The sequence below is a fragment of the Penaeus japonicus genome, unplaced genomic scaffold (genome assembly GCF_977035675.1).
Source record: "Penaeus japonicus unplaced genomic scaffold, GWHDUDI00000001_assembly GWHDUDI00000034, whole genome shotgun sequence".
NCBI classification, from domain to species: domain Eukaryota; kingdom Metazoa; phylum Arthropoda; class Malacostraca; order Decapoda; family Penaeidae; genus Penaeus; species Penaeus japonicus.
In genome coordinates this window covers 7,584,097-7,599,096 of record NW_028234436.1, presented here as the reverse complement: position 1 = coordinate 7,599,096, position 15,000 = coordinate 7,584,097, and positions in this window count along the sequence as shown.

Below are 15,000 nucleotides of genomic sequence, written 5' to 3'. Positions count from 1 at the left end.
CGTCATCATAAAGTGCAGTTAAAAAACGAATGCGCAATTAAATTATATAATATGTAAGGTGATGGGAATGACAGAGCTATATCTATAAAATTATTGTTTCCATTTGGACAGCTGCACAGAGGGTACCCTCTCCCCTTACTTCTATGCACAGTCATCTTCTTTACGGGGGGGCGAAAATTCACTCGCTACAGGACTATCACATGTCGACTGAATACTCTTGAAGCTTCAAAGGTACGGCATAGATGTTGAGTACTCAACACGATTATCCATACAAGAATTTGAGCCATGAATATATATGCAAATCATTGTATCAAGTTATTTTTCCAAAGGCAATAACTGATTATGGTTCACTTAATCGAGAAGTCATATCAAGCCAAATATATATATATTTTTTCATAATGCCCTTTCCATGCCATACCATATACCAAAGTCCACTATAAGCAATGCTCTTCAGCCCAATTATATCTCAAAGTCCTTTTCATTTCCTCAATTACTTTTGCTACTCCTCAAGACTGGCTTAGTCTATATTTAGATAATAAAAAATCTATACTAATCTACCCTCATCAGCCCAAACTTACCCTAAACACCTAGTGACTTACTTCTTATCTCAATTCTACTCTTCATCCAGACTACGAGTCCCACGATACGGGAAGGTAGGCAGGACGGGTTCCATAGTATTGAATTTGGGATTTCGTGGACGAGGTCGAAAGTTGAAACGGGAAATGCATTGCCACTGGCTAATGAAGAGTGTGAGGTAAGGAGTGGGGAAATGTAGGGCACAACAATTTAGCGTCTCAGAAAATGTCTTTCCCTGTTTTTCTTATTTTCTATCAATGAGGATAGGGTTAATAAGTATGATTAGGATGATGCTAAGGATAAAGATGGTAATGGAAATGATAGAAATAATATGGATAATGATGATAAGGATATAATATTGATAGTAATAATAATAAAAGTTAAGATAAGGATAATGATAATAATAGTAACGACATTGATGATAATAATTGATAGTGGTAGTAATATCGATAGTAGTGGTAAAATTGATTATACTAATAACAATTATTAAAATGGGCATAATATTAATAGGGATAATAATATTTCTAACAAGGTGTGGTATCTTGTTTTGTTTATACTTGTGGCAGTGAATCAACCTGAAGGACTACGCTACTATTCATATTACGTTTTGATTGATTTATTCATTAGATCACCCATGAACCCCGCCTTCAGCAGAGGTTCACTACATATAATTTTGGTAACTGCAGGCGAGATATCATAAAATTTCAAGCCATTAATCATCTATTTTGAGGAAGTAAACAACGGTTGATACGATCACGAAGTACCTGACATTCTTGCTTATAAGTTAGACGTGATCTAAAAGAACACTTTTATTACTTTTACTTTTTATACTTCGTAGTGGGAAATCTGACTGCTTTGGTTTTATTTTATTTCACCAGACTTTTATTTATCTCCTGCCGCACTTACGTTTTAGGTTTGTGACTTGTTTTTATTTAGGCCTTCCGCAGTTTCGTCAGACTTGCTGGTCTTGCCTTTGTATTTTATTGGTAAGCCTTGAGCCAGATACTCCACTCTGGAGTATCTTTTTAGTTTTTGTATGCGGCAGCTTTAGTTATTTTAGGTGCCTTCAGCACATGTACTTTTATTACATATTTCATATTAGTATTTTTTAACTAGTTTTAGAATTTTGTTTTATTAGGCTGAACATCGGAAAGAGATTATCACGCTGGAATACAACCATGTAATTGATTCAAACTACCCCCACGCTACCACTTTCAGGGATTTTGAATTGACAGGGGTTAGCCAGACCCTTAACGCTTGTTTCCCTGGCCAGCATCAAGGGGAGGGCAAAAGTTTTTATACTTTGACTTGGTGATTTGGGACGGGACCCCTGGGTTAATACGGACACTACAGCACGTTTTTTGTGTCTTTTGCTGTGGGATATTCCAGTGAATGAGTTAACGCTTTTGATTAATAGCTTTTATCTCCTCTCCTTCAGATTTTTTTTTCTAGCGCGGCAAATTAGTTTTATTGTGACTTACTTAGTTTAGGATGTTTTAATTTCTTTGTTCTAAACCCTTTTACCCCAGCCAGTTCAGGTTTGCTATGTACAGCATCGATTGTTATGCAGTGTCTTTGGTTTGTACAGTGCTCTTGTTTAACTGCTGTTCCTGTTGGCTGTGTTCTGTGATCTTGTGCGTTTCTAGTTCTGGTACCCGCATTGTTTGTCTCTTCTGTGGAAGTTTGTGCCGGTCATGTATGTTTTAGATATGCCGAACACCTGACGGTACTAGAGACTCCAACAGCAATGAAACTTCCAGATGAGCAGCCAACTGACATCCTATGAAATTTGCCAGACACCCCAACACTTGCCTGGTGGCTCAAATCCCGATGTCCGTGAGGCGGTGCGGATGATGGAAGCAGAGGTCACCATGTTCAGTTAAATCATGGAAAAGATCAACTCCCTTGTAGCTAAAGTACAGGAGTACAAAGAGCAGAATAAAGCCCGCGTACGTCACCAGGAGGCCCTTAGTAAACGGGATCTGAGGCTTGAAACAGAGCAACCTGCTGACAGGGAACAACACCAGTAACTGGAGCAGAGAGATGAGAGGGATTCCTTGATTGAGCAGCTCTGTAGCCAGCTCAAGGAATGTAACAGGGAGTAGATTGAGTCTCGGTATCAATAGCAGCAGCGCAGAGCTGTACCTATACCCCAAGAAAGCAGCCGAGATCACAGCACAGTGAGATCCAAGAGCTCTGAAAACCGTTCACAGACCTCAGTCCCAGAGCTGGATTTGTACACACCTGAGCAACGCCAGCACGATCAGCTTGCTTCTCTGCTGCAGCAGTTCCATGGCACCATGGAAGTTCAGGAAATGCCTCCTCTCAGCCATCTAGCGTGCCATTATCGTATGTATTCACGAAGGAACCATCCCACACTACCAGGGAGACACTTCAGCATTGCAGTGCTTGAAGAAGTACCAGGCCATTGGAGGATGGATATGGACAATCGAGAGCATCATGAAGCCAGCCACATCAAAGATGTTCATTCAGGCAGGCCGAGCAAACTGCAGGGGACCTGCAGAACTGATCATCAACTCTCCTCTTTTCGATAGCATTAATGAGTGGAAGACATTCAAAGCTGCATGGCATAGTAAGTTCCGAAGCACCTACACCTCCTTGGAATTCTACAAGGTTCTATACAACATGCACATGGCACCTGGCCAGGTTCCGATGGACTTCTTTCTTTCTTTCAGGCAATGTGTACCAGGGATATCAAGATCTCCACGAGGCCATTGGAGATCCATCCACGCTAGTCAAGTGTGTTTTCTTGAGTAGCATCCCAACATGCCTGCATCCGTTCTCTCAAGGAAGATGGTAGTCCAACCCAAATAGCAGAAGCTCAGTGCCCGTAGTTGCCCTCCATGTGGCCAGAACCTATGTGCCATGCTAGTTGCCACTGAGTTTTGGAGCCGATCACCAGTTTCCCAAGAACTGGTTCAGTGGTGCGAGCACCATTGAGTCCCCACGCCGACGCTGCTACCAGTGCCGAGGTGCAGGCCACACGGTGAGGGATTACCTCTTTTGCCCACACTAGGGTGACAAAGCTCCAGGAGCCACTGGCAGATCTCAAGCGAGGAGCACTTCCCAAACAAGTTACACTAATCAAGGTATCTGCAGCAGTGCCTGGGACAGAATGTATTGGCTGGCCAGTTGTGGCACTCAGTGTTAATGGTGCTACTATCCTTTGTTTCCTTGACACAGGGTTGGAAGGAACAATAATTGAGCATTAAGCCGTTGAGTCCCCGCGCCGACGCTGCTACCAGTGCCGAGGTGCAGGCCACTTGGTGAGGGAATACCTCTTTCGCCCACACTAGGGTGACAAAGTTCCAGGAGCCACTGGCGGATCTCAAGCGAGGAGCACTTCCCAGACAAGTTACACCCATCAAGGTATCTGCAGCAATGCCTGGGACAGAATGTATTGGATGGCCAGTTGTGGCACTCAGTGTTAAAGGTGCTACTATCCTATGTTTTCTTGACACAGGGTCGGAAGTAACAATAGTTAAGCATTAAGCCTTTAGACGGATTGGTCCTCATAACCACCTGTGTAGGAGGGAGACTACATGTGTTCTATAAGGTGTATCCAGCCAGTCAATCGAGAGACTTTGAGTGAGATGACCCATATCTTCGACTTTGACTCGGATTTGGAGATACTGTGTGTGATGTAAGGTTCCCTTACACTAACTGATACACCAGCTACTGTACACTTCCACGAAATGACTGAGCTTCCCCCACAAAGTGGGCAAATTGTGGGTAGATCTGGCCCTACTGATGGTGACATTTTGTTCTTGTTTTTTGACGGAGGTGAGGATGCTGTGGAGCACATTCCAGATATTCAGCACAGGATTGATACAGGACCGATGTATATGATGTACCTGGTAGTGGCAACTTCCCCAGGCAACCCGTCAACTCATTCAAGAGCAGTGTGACACCATGCTCCAGAATGGTGTTGTTAAACCTTCAACCTCACCTTGGCTGAGCCCAATTGTTCTGGTGAAGAAGAAAGGTGGCGCACTCAGGTTCTGTGTGGACTACAGGAATTTGAATGTAGTGACTACAGCAGACATTCCCCCTGCCAACGATTTTTGATCTTATTGATGAGCTAGCCCCATCTGACACATTTACCCTTGATACTAGAGCAGCATATTGGAGTGTTGAGGTCTATCCTGAAGATCGATCCAAAACTGCCTTCAGTGATGGGAATCGGCTTTTCCAGTTCTGTAGACTTCCTTTTGGTTTTAGTACTGCACCTACCAGAGAATGATGAATTTCACATTATTGTTATTCCTTAGGGATTACATATTGGCATATTTGGATGACATGGTAGTTATTTTATTCCAGGGGCTTCTCACAACACCTGAAGGATCTTGAAGAGGCCGTGAATTTACTCCAGAATGTGTTGCACCTGACCGGGACAAGGTTGCAGCTATTTTAGACTCCTGCACCTCAGACTATCAAGGAAGTTCATCTGTTTTTAGTTGCAACTGGCTTTTTCAGGAAACATATAAAAAGAGCCTCTGTCCAGCTCCACTCCACTAGATCTTGAAGAGACCCTGAATTTACTGGCAGCTGAATGTTGAAAAGTGAAAATCTCTCCAGAAGCTTTTGCACCTGACCAGGAAAAGGTTGCAGCTATTTTAGACTCCTGCACCTCAGACTGTCAAGGAAGTTCGTTAGCTTTTTCAGTAAACATATAAAAGGATATGCCTTTGTGCAGCTTCACTCAACCTCCTTTTCAAAAAAGGGTCAGGCTTAGAAGTGGGATAAGGAACAACAACAAGCATCTAGCATCTGCTCCAGTACTCCAATAGACCGACTTCACAAACCCTTTTGAGCTGCACACCGATGCAAGTATTGTATTGGGAGCTGCTCTGATTCTATATGGTATTGACGGAGCACCACATACTGTTCCAGTAGAGACCTGTGAGGCACTAGCAGTTATTGAAGATGTTCGGGTGTTTGATTCATATTTGTGTGGCTGCAATTTTATTTATATGAATCATCATCCACTTGTCTACTTATTCAAACATTGAACCAAATCCCCACAGAAGACTAGGTATGCCCACGACCTGTCTATCTGCGACTTCATGATCAGGTACAAAGAGGGCACAACAAATTATGTCCCTAACCTGCTGTCACAACAAATTGCTGCCATGGGACCTTACTCAGGAACAAAGCCAGGATCCAATATTACAAGACCTGTCTTGTTCAAGTGATGGCACTATACCCAATAAGAAGCCTCCTATTCCCCTCTCAGACTTTGAATTGAGATGAGGTCCTGTATCGATTGTTACACCTGTCAGATAAGGTTGTGTACCAGTTGTGTGTGCCTGGAAAGCTAAAAGACGGCACTAATAGCAGCTCATATGCCTCTTGCCATCCATCCCAGTATCCATAGGACATATGAAAACCTCTGTAACATGTTCTACTGGCCCAACATGCTATGTGATGCCCGCCACTATGTTGAGCATTGTATTGTATACCAGCAGTCGAGTGGAGCTGCTCAACATTTCCCAATGGCTGTTTCACCCCTAACTCTCTATCCACTAATACAGGTGCCAACTGACATTCTTGATTTGACCCAAGCACCAATGAGATGGGCAATGATTATTTTAGATCAACACTCCTGCTTCATTCAGATCATACCACTCTGAGATGTGACTGCTGCAAGGGTATACCATGCCTTTCTTGAACATTTAATTTCATATTTTGGTCCACCTCGCATTATCCAGACTGATAATGGCAGACAATTCACCTCTAACCTGTTTGCATATTGGTGGAAATGTTGCAGGGTTTTACCAATTACCTGTAGACGGAATTTCCAGGAAACCACTCCACGAGTTACATTATAAAATGAAAATTCAATAAAAATGAGAACACCAATTTATAAGTTCTATCAGACTCAGTTATAAACTCATCTCGAGTAATACATTGCCACTTATAGTTACCCTACGACCTTCAGACTATGACACAGTAGACCCAATACAAAAGTCACAATATAAAAAGAGAGGAGAGACATACTCAATCTAGGGTGTCTTCTTTCTTTCTTTGGAGAAGGTCAGATATTTGAACCCAGGTTATCAAGGAAGGTTCTAGACAAGGGGTGCATTTACGTATTTTAAAATTATTCCATATGTATTTCTTGGCGGAAATACTGTTATACACCCCTTAGAGTATTGTGTGGCAATAAATTATGGTCCATACAATCTAGAAAGGTAAAGATATGAAGTGTAAAAACTGATATAAAAGTTTAGCAAAAAAAAAAAAAAAAAAGAAAACGTCCAGCTATAAATAAATTAGACATATAATCAAATATTCAGACCCCTGCCACTAAACAAGGCCTACTCCTACATCCTGACTATGGTCAACTGCTTCATCAGATGGCCTGAGGCTACACCCATCTGCAACGTCATTGCAACCACAGTAGCCAAGACCTTCTCCAGCTCCTGGATTTCCTGGTTTGACACGCCTGTCCTGTTTGAGTCAGAGCTCTGGCACCAGCTAATGATTCTCTTGGGTTTTAAGAGGATACTTGATGACAGCCTACCACCCCTGTACTAATGGCATAGCAGAACACTTCCACCGGATTATGAAGCAGGCCCTTACATGCTCGTCCTTTGATCGACGATGGGTAGACCAGCTTCCCTTTGTCCTCCTCAATATTCAGTCTACGAATCCACCCTCGCCCTCCCTGCAGATTATGTCACCCAGACCAGCAACCAGATACCAGGGACCTTTGGCAAGCCCACATTCGCAGCCACCCTACCAAACCTTCCAGACAGCAAGAAATTTATCTACCCCCCTGATTTCCAAGATCTTCATGAGAAAGCAGCCTAGCCTGCGTCTCTGCCCTCTTTACAAGGGCCACTTCCCTGTCATCTGCAGAGGCGACAAGACCATCACAAACCATCGACCGAGATGATTGCCCATTTACCTCCAGGAAGCCCCAACGGCCAACAAGATTCATTTCGCGACCGCTGCACATTGAGTGTTGTAGCAACCTGTGATTGACAGGTTTTAGCTCACTCTGCTGCATCTCTACCGTTCCCTGTCAACTGGGCACAAGGATAAAGGGAACTGATCCTAGCAGAACATTATCTACAAAAGGAACTGTCTTGTCCAGGGGCTTGAGCTCTCTTCTCGGTTGAGCCTACCCATTTTCTTACTGCTGAGATGGCCTGTTCAATGTATGGTTCACTGGGGAGGAATGACCAAATGGTTCCTAGGTGCTGAACTAGTACTTCCCTGAACCTCCCTCAGAAATCCTGGAGGTTGAGAGATGTGCATGAGTACTCCCTGAGGCTAGCAACAAAATTCTTTGATCCTCTATTCCATTAAGACGAGTGGCCTGACAGCCGCTAGGTAGCGCAGTCGATAGCGTGTCGATCACCTATCCCTGTGGTCGGCAGATCGAGCCCCGTCCAAGCTTGTGAGTTTCCACTGTCGCCTGGCGGTCATCGCCGTGTCTGGGCAATACAGTGGGTAAGGACCAATCTCGAGTCGAGTCAACACTCGTTGGCACATTATCTCATAAGCGGCAACATGCTGATACAGGTGGGCTCGCCTCAGTGCATAGAAGCATCTGCTCCACAAACCTAGCTTATCCTTAGTGGCCTGATCTCGGCTTGGTCAATCGGATTGTCTCCTGAGCTATGCTAGGATTAAGCAATTACTTTGTCTCAGGCCTTTCAATGGTCCTATAAGGGCCATCAGTGCAAGGCAGGGGTTGTATATATGCCCCTATAACCCTTGTAACTGTTGGGCAATAAGGCCCAACACACAGCTTCCCCTCAGTCAAACCTCCGGCGTCGGTTCAGACGAATGGCAACAAAGGGCCTAGGCCGACAATGGTCATGTAAGGAAAGTTTGGATCCCCTATCCGCTTCCCCCAGTTTAAACTTCCCCTGCAATGGAAGGCTTTGGCAATGCCCATTACATGGTGAGGACCACATTCGCTTTCTGTCAGGAAATTGAAGTTTGCCGGCTCTGACTTCAGAACACAGGAAAGTCAAGATGGTCCTTATTGGCTTTCGTGCATAGATAACCTTGACGTTATCACTCCTTACCTTAGGGTTTTTGGGGCTTCCTGCTTGACAAAAGGAAAGATCCCAAACAGGTAAGTCCTCGTCACCTTGAAGGGAGCCCCAATCCTTGGGTTTTGACAATTGGAGCTCTTACAATCTCAGGATGTTCGTCACTGAGCCCCTTCGATGCTTCAAGCGACAAAAATATAGACACCAGCAGGTAACCAGTAAGGGCAGGCCCAATTATGTGCCTTGATATACCCACCAATAGTAGTGTTAATGATAATGATAATGACAGCAATAATAATCATTATAATGGAAATTCTATGATAATTACAATGATAATCATATTATTTGAATAATAATTGTAATAATGACAATAACGAAAATTATAATGTCAATAATGAATAATACTATTAGCATTACTATCATGATAACATAGATAATCGTCATAATCATATTAATGAAATAATATTAATAATAATTATCGTGACAACATAGATGGTAATAATAATAATGATAATGATAATAATAATGAGTGATACTTTTACACAGGCTCTAGGATGAGTTTTATTTCTGATCGAGGCAGCTTCTGCTGATAGTAATAAAGATTATAATGGTAATGATGATAGCAATAATAATTATGATAATAACAATAACAATACTATTATTCTAATACTAATATTGTTAACGAAAACAGCGTCGATGACGATGATAATAATGATAATGATAATACAAATAAAATCGTCAATAATGATAATGACGGTAAATATGATAATGATAATCATGATAATGCTAATAACGATAATTTTTATCATGATAACATAGATAATAATAATGATACTTCTACTTCTACTACAAAGGATAATGACGATAATAATAAAGATTATAATGATAATGATCATAGTAATAACAGTTATGACAATGATGACAATATTATGACAATAATAACAATTAACAATGACAATACTAATAATACTAATACTACTGTTATTAATAATAACAGCAGATATACTAATGATAATAATGATGATGGTAATAATGATAATGATAATGATGACAAAGATGATAATGATGATGGAAATAGAAATAACTATAATGACAATGAAGATGCTACTACTACAAAAAATAATGATAGTAATAAAAATCATAACGATAAGAATGATAGTATAACAGGCATAATAGTAACAATAACATTACTACCATTAATACTACTATTATTACTATTGATAACAACAGTTAGTAGATAAACAGATACAGAGAGAGAACAGAAAAAAAAAATTGACAAGGTTATTTACAGGACAGTGTAAATGAAGTTTACTCATAAAAAGTTTTGAACAAACGTCTGGTGGTTCTTCTTCCTTTATTGAGAGCTGACGCCACACGCCGATATGGTAATAATTACAGTGGTATTGACTGGTTTGTTGGACATGTCTTTCTGGCAAAGACGGGTAGCGGCAGCTCGCCGTTCTACTGGCGGAGAGTGAATAGTATAGTGTGTGTTTGTGTGAAGGATAGAGTCAGTGAGGGCAAACCAGTACTTTATACCCTGACCTCGGCGATCAAGCTATCAATAGATTTCCTGGTCGGCATTTTCCTCGTCGTTACCACGTGGCACTAACATATTGATACATGGTCTGGTCTCAAAACATCTCACAGTGTACATGCCCTAAAAAAACAGAGAGAGATTGATTTGATTTGATAAGGTTATTTACAGGACAGTGTACATACTTTGCAAAAAGCCAAGGTAAGATATCAAAGCATTTATTCAAACGCCAGTGTTATTCACATCTTATCTAATCGGTAAAAAAATGTTTTTATTTCGCTGATCATGTCAAAGACAAGACCAGTATCTAGGAGTGCTCGACCTTTGTATTCCAGTCTGGAATACCGAGATCGAGCAAATCTGACTCTACAATTGATTTAATTTGCCAGTGTTTGGGAAATTTGCGATTTGGGTTGAGGTTGCGAGACTTTTATGCCAAGTACGGTGTTAATTTGGGTGATACGACATTTGATTGTTGGGAGAACTGTTTTTTTCTTATGGCCAGAACTTCAGTCATTCGACAGCCAAGTATAATTTTCATAGCCTTGTTCTGTAGAACTTCAAGGGGTTTGAGAGCATTTGGAGGGAACAGACTAAGAACCGGAATCACACGGTTAATCACGGACTTATGTGAAACGAGAATTGTATGACAGGAGCAATCATTATAACACCAAGATACCTATACCTTGTAATAACCTGCCCACCTAACCAGACGAGTTCTAGATATATACTTGGTCTTGATAGGGTTGATTATGAAGCCAAAGAATCATACTTTCTGCTGAATAACCTGAGCACATATTCTGAGTACCCAACTCTAGTTTGCCGAAAGCAATGAAGGTTCCTTGGTACCATAGTATAACTTCCCTTGTTGATAAACAAACCCTTATCCACAGTAGGAACTTACTCTCAACTCACAAGAGAGTTAGCTGTTGGGGAGACTCCGTTGAAGGCACCCTTAAAATCTATGAAATATGAAGACTAAGCTTTGTTTCAATTTAGGTACTGTGCTAAATATATCTATGTTACTTTCCCTTTTTGGAAACCAAAGAAAGATGGGTGAGTTTGGTCTTTGATCTGATGAAGAAGAGTGAGAAGGAGTCTTTCACAGGTTTTAGAGTGACAGGACGTAAGAGGAATTCGTCAGGGCGTCCTGGTTTGGGGATGGGAATGGTGGTTGCCTATTTCCAACAGGTAGGTAGAGTGCCTGTAGCACAGGTTAAGTTGAAGAGATCTAGAAAAAAAATCTTCCCTTTATAATCTATACTGTGGCAAGGTGCACTGAATTTACCAGTTTAAATTGCTGCACAAAAATCAATCGTCAGTTGTAAATGGTATGTCAGCCTCATCTGTTGACACTGATAGTCAATTTCATTTTTGTGTATTAATTTCAAAGTGCACCTGCAAATGGATAAAGATTATCAAGAGAAGAGTCTTCACACCATTTACTGAGAAGAGATGAATCTACTGTTTCTGGATGAATTGTATGAATTGGCTTTAATCTTATTGATATCCTTTTCAGTAGAGTCGTGGAGTCAATTGATTCTGGCAAGGCATACAAACTCACAATATCCCAAGGTAAGAGTTGCTTCCTAAGTGTTTTAACTGACTCACAGCAGATTATATTAAATTCCTAAGAAGTTTTATCTCGGGATTTTTGTTTAGATGCCGTGCACATTTGACTCTAGAGGATGGAGACCTTTGCATGGTGAGGCTTTTGGAGTGGAGTTGACTAATAATATTGACGACTTTATGAAAGAGTTTTATTAAAATGATCAGATTGTTAAAAGTAATGAACTCGTATATTTAGTGGCAATTTAATATCGTAGACGTGGCTGTGATAGCTTACTTTTATTATATACCATATGCCTTTAGCCTTTTCAAGGATTTCTCCATTTACTCCAACTGTTGTTATTGATGCAAAAATGTCATCGCTCTTGCACATGTTGTACGAAGGGGAGGTAATCCCTAAATCAATAAAAAAAAGGAAGGCAATGGGACTCTAGGTATGCCGCCTTCAAATCCCTCACCTCGTACGTGTACCCGAGACGCACCACGATGCCGATATTGCGTTCTCCCCCACATAAGCGCAGAATGTGCAAAAAAAAAAAAAAAAAAAAAAAAATGAAAGGGGAAAAATGATCCTTGGAAATGTGTAAATTGTCGGAAAGTGCATAATGCGAACTCTGCATTATGCTCATACTATCCAAAGGACAAAGAAAACAAAACACAGAAGCAAGCAGTCCCTCCCTCAACGAATTCCATCCTAGCTCCCCGCCTGAATGATGTAAGGGAATATTCCCACCCCATCGAAAGAAAACGCGGTGATCTCTCAAATAAGGCCCAGGCACCATCTAAAGCACCCGTACCAACAGGAGCACAAGCTCCTGTGTCACCGAAAACAGCTCCAGTGCCTACTTCTGAACAAGTTCTAGCTCGAACTCCAGCTACGAATTCATCGTGAATCAAAAGAACTTCTGCTGCAGATGCTGCTAAAGAAGATGGAGCAGATGATGCTCATGATGCAGCAACAAATGGCCCAACAATTTCAATTCCAGGAAAGGCCATTCATCTTCTTCCTGGAGTAACGACAGCCTACACACAGCGCCTCTTTGCTTCCTACAGTGGACGTAGGGAATGATTAAATGATAACTGATGGCTCCAAGTAATTTTTTGAAATGTATTACCTGAAACATCAATAGTTTGCGGAAACGGCAGGCAACTCTCTCACAATATCTTCACTCTCAGGATGTTGATCTGTTGCCTTCAAGAAATCAGAACAAGTTATGCAAAAATTGCGGACTACACTTTTTATCATAGACCCAATATTACTAATCCCTCTACAAGAGACCTTAGCATAAACAAAATGAACTCTATACCATTTAAAGTGATTGATGGCAAACGTGACAGATCTGAATATCTTGGTGTTAAATTAAGGTAAAATTAACACCATTTTTAATGTATGTAACCCACATGATAGTGAGGAGGTTGATTAAACCCTCCTGACAATTTGATATATAATGGTACTGTATATATATATATATATATATATATATATATATATATATATATATATATATATATATATATGCATAATGCATAAACTCATATATATATATATATATATATATATAATATATATATATATATGTATATATATATATATATATATATATATATATACATAATGTATATATATATGTATATATATACATATATATATATATATATACATATATATATATATATATATATATATATATATATATATATATATATATATATATATATATGAGACCGAGAGAGAGAGAGAAGAGAGAGAAGAGAGAGAGAGAGAGAGAGAGAGAGAGAGAGAGAGAGAGAGAGAGAGAGAGAGAGAGAGAGAGAGAGAGAGAGAGAGAGAGAGAGAAGGGGAAGGAAGATGGGGAATGAGAAGGAAGACCTGTGATACGCAAATACTAAAGATATGTTTACTACTTCTGTCAAATGAATATCCAGTCAATCATTAAGACAAAAATATTTGAATGATTAAGAATGAATACTGTCCGACTACTAAGGGTGTGAACTTGTCCATGAATTAATAAACCTGTGAATGGGTAGCTCATCTCCAGCTGCGTTGATTTAAACAACATGCAAAGTGCAATGTTGGCTTGTAAGCTCTAGCTTCTGATATAGTTTATGCATTATGCACAGAACTCTCTTAAACACTTCCACATATTACCTTGATATTCGTTGAGGCGTTTACGACCATGCCTCTGAGCTGTGGTAGGGAGTTCTCTCTCCTTTTGTTCTTTCCTTTTGAGCCGAGGTGGGATTTAATCTCCGCTCCCACCCCCTCTCTCTTTCGCCCAATCACTCGCTTATCTACTCCCTTTTTCTGCTTGCCTTTTCATATATCTATCAGGTATGTGTTTGTATTCTTAGCAATATTGCGATCTAAATTGCACTGCTCTTTCTTTTTATTATTATTGTTATTATTGTCATTATTATTATTATTAATATTGTTATTATTATTATTATTATTATTACTATTATATAAGCTGCCGATACTTCTCAACAGGGTGCAAGAAGGTAAATACAACATATAAAAGCGCAAAATACCAAGTAACAACAGGGAAACACACACACACACACAAAAAGAAAAAAAAGTTAAAGTCAAATGGATAAATATATTTACAAAAATAGTAAATATACTTTCCTTAAAAGTATCAAAATTGGCCCGTCGAAGAGAGATATGAAAATTGTTTGGCTCTTTCATAAATTTTACAAGACTGTCCAACTGGACCATGTGATTTGACAACTTTTCCAGAACTTGATAATAACTGAAACAGAACATGAGGTACAAGTGTCAGAGCACACTCATCCATACTCAGAAAAAATTTAGTATTTCTAAGGGAAATGTAACGTAAAGGAAGTCGAGAATATAAACGGTGCTCAACGTTAATATATATCTTATTGATAAGGTGCCAGTCAGACGTCGATGGTCTAAATCAATATATAAGTTAGGTAGCAAAATTTTGGCTGAGGTGAATGCCTATCAAGCAACTTGTTATTATCAGCTGCATACATCATACACAACTGCTTTATAATACAACAGTACCTAAAGACATGTTAGTATAGGATATTTTTATGGCTTATGTGACGTCCAGAAAAGCCATTAGCGAAATTGGACTAGTGCAATTGATAACCTAAAAATTGAAATACATTGATCATAATTAGTATCAATATCATTATTATCATCTGAGGCTTGTGTTATTGGTATAAAATTGATAATGGTATTAATAATGATAATGAAAATAATAATAATAATGATAATGAAAATTATATTGATAGAAATAATATTATTACTATCACAGA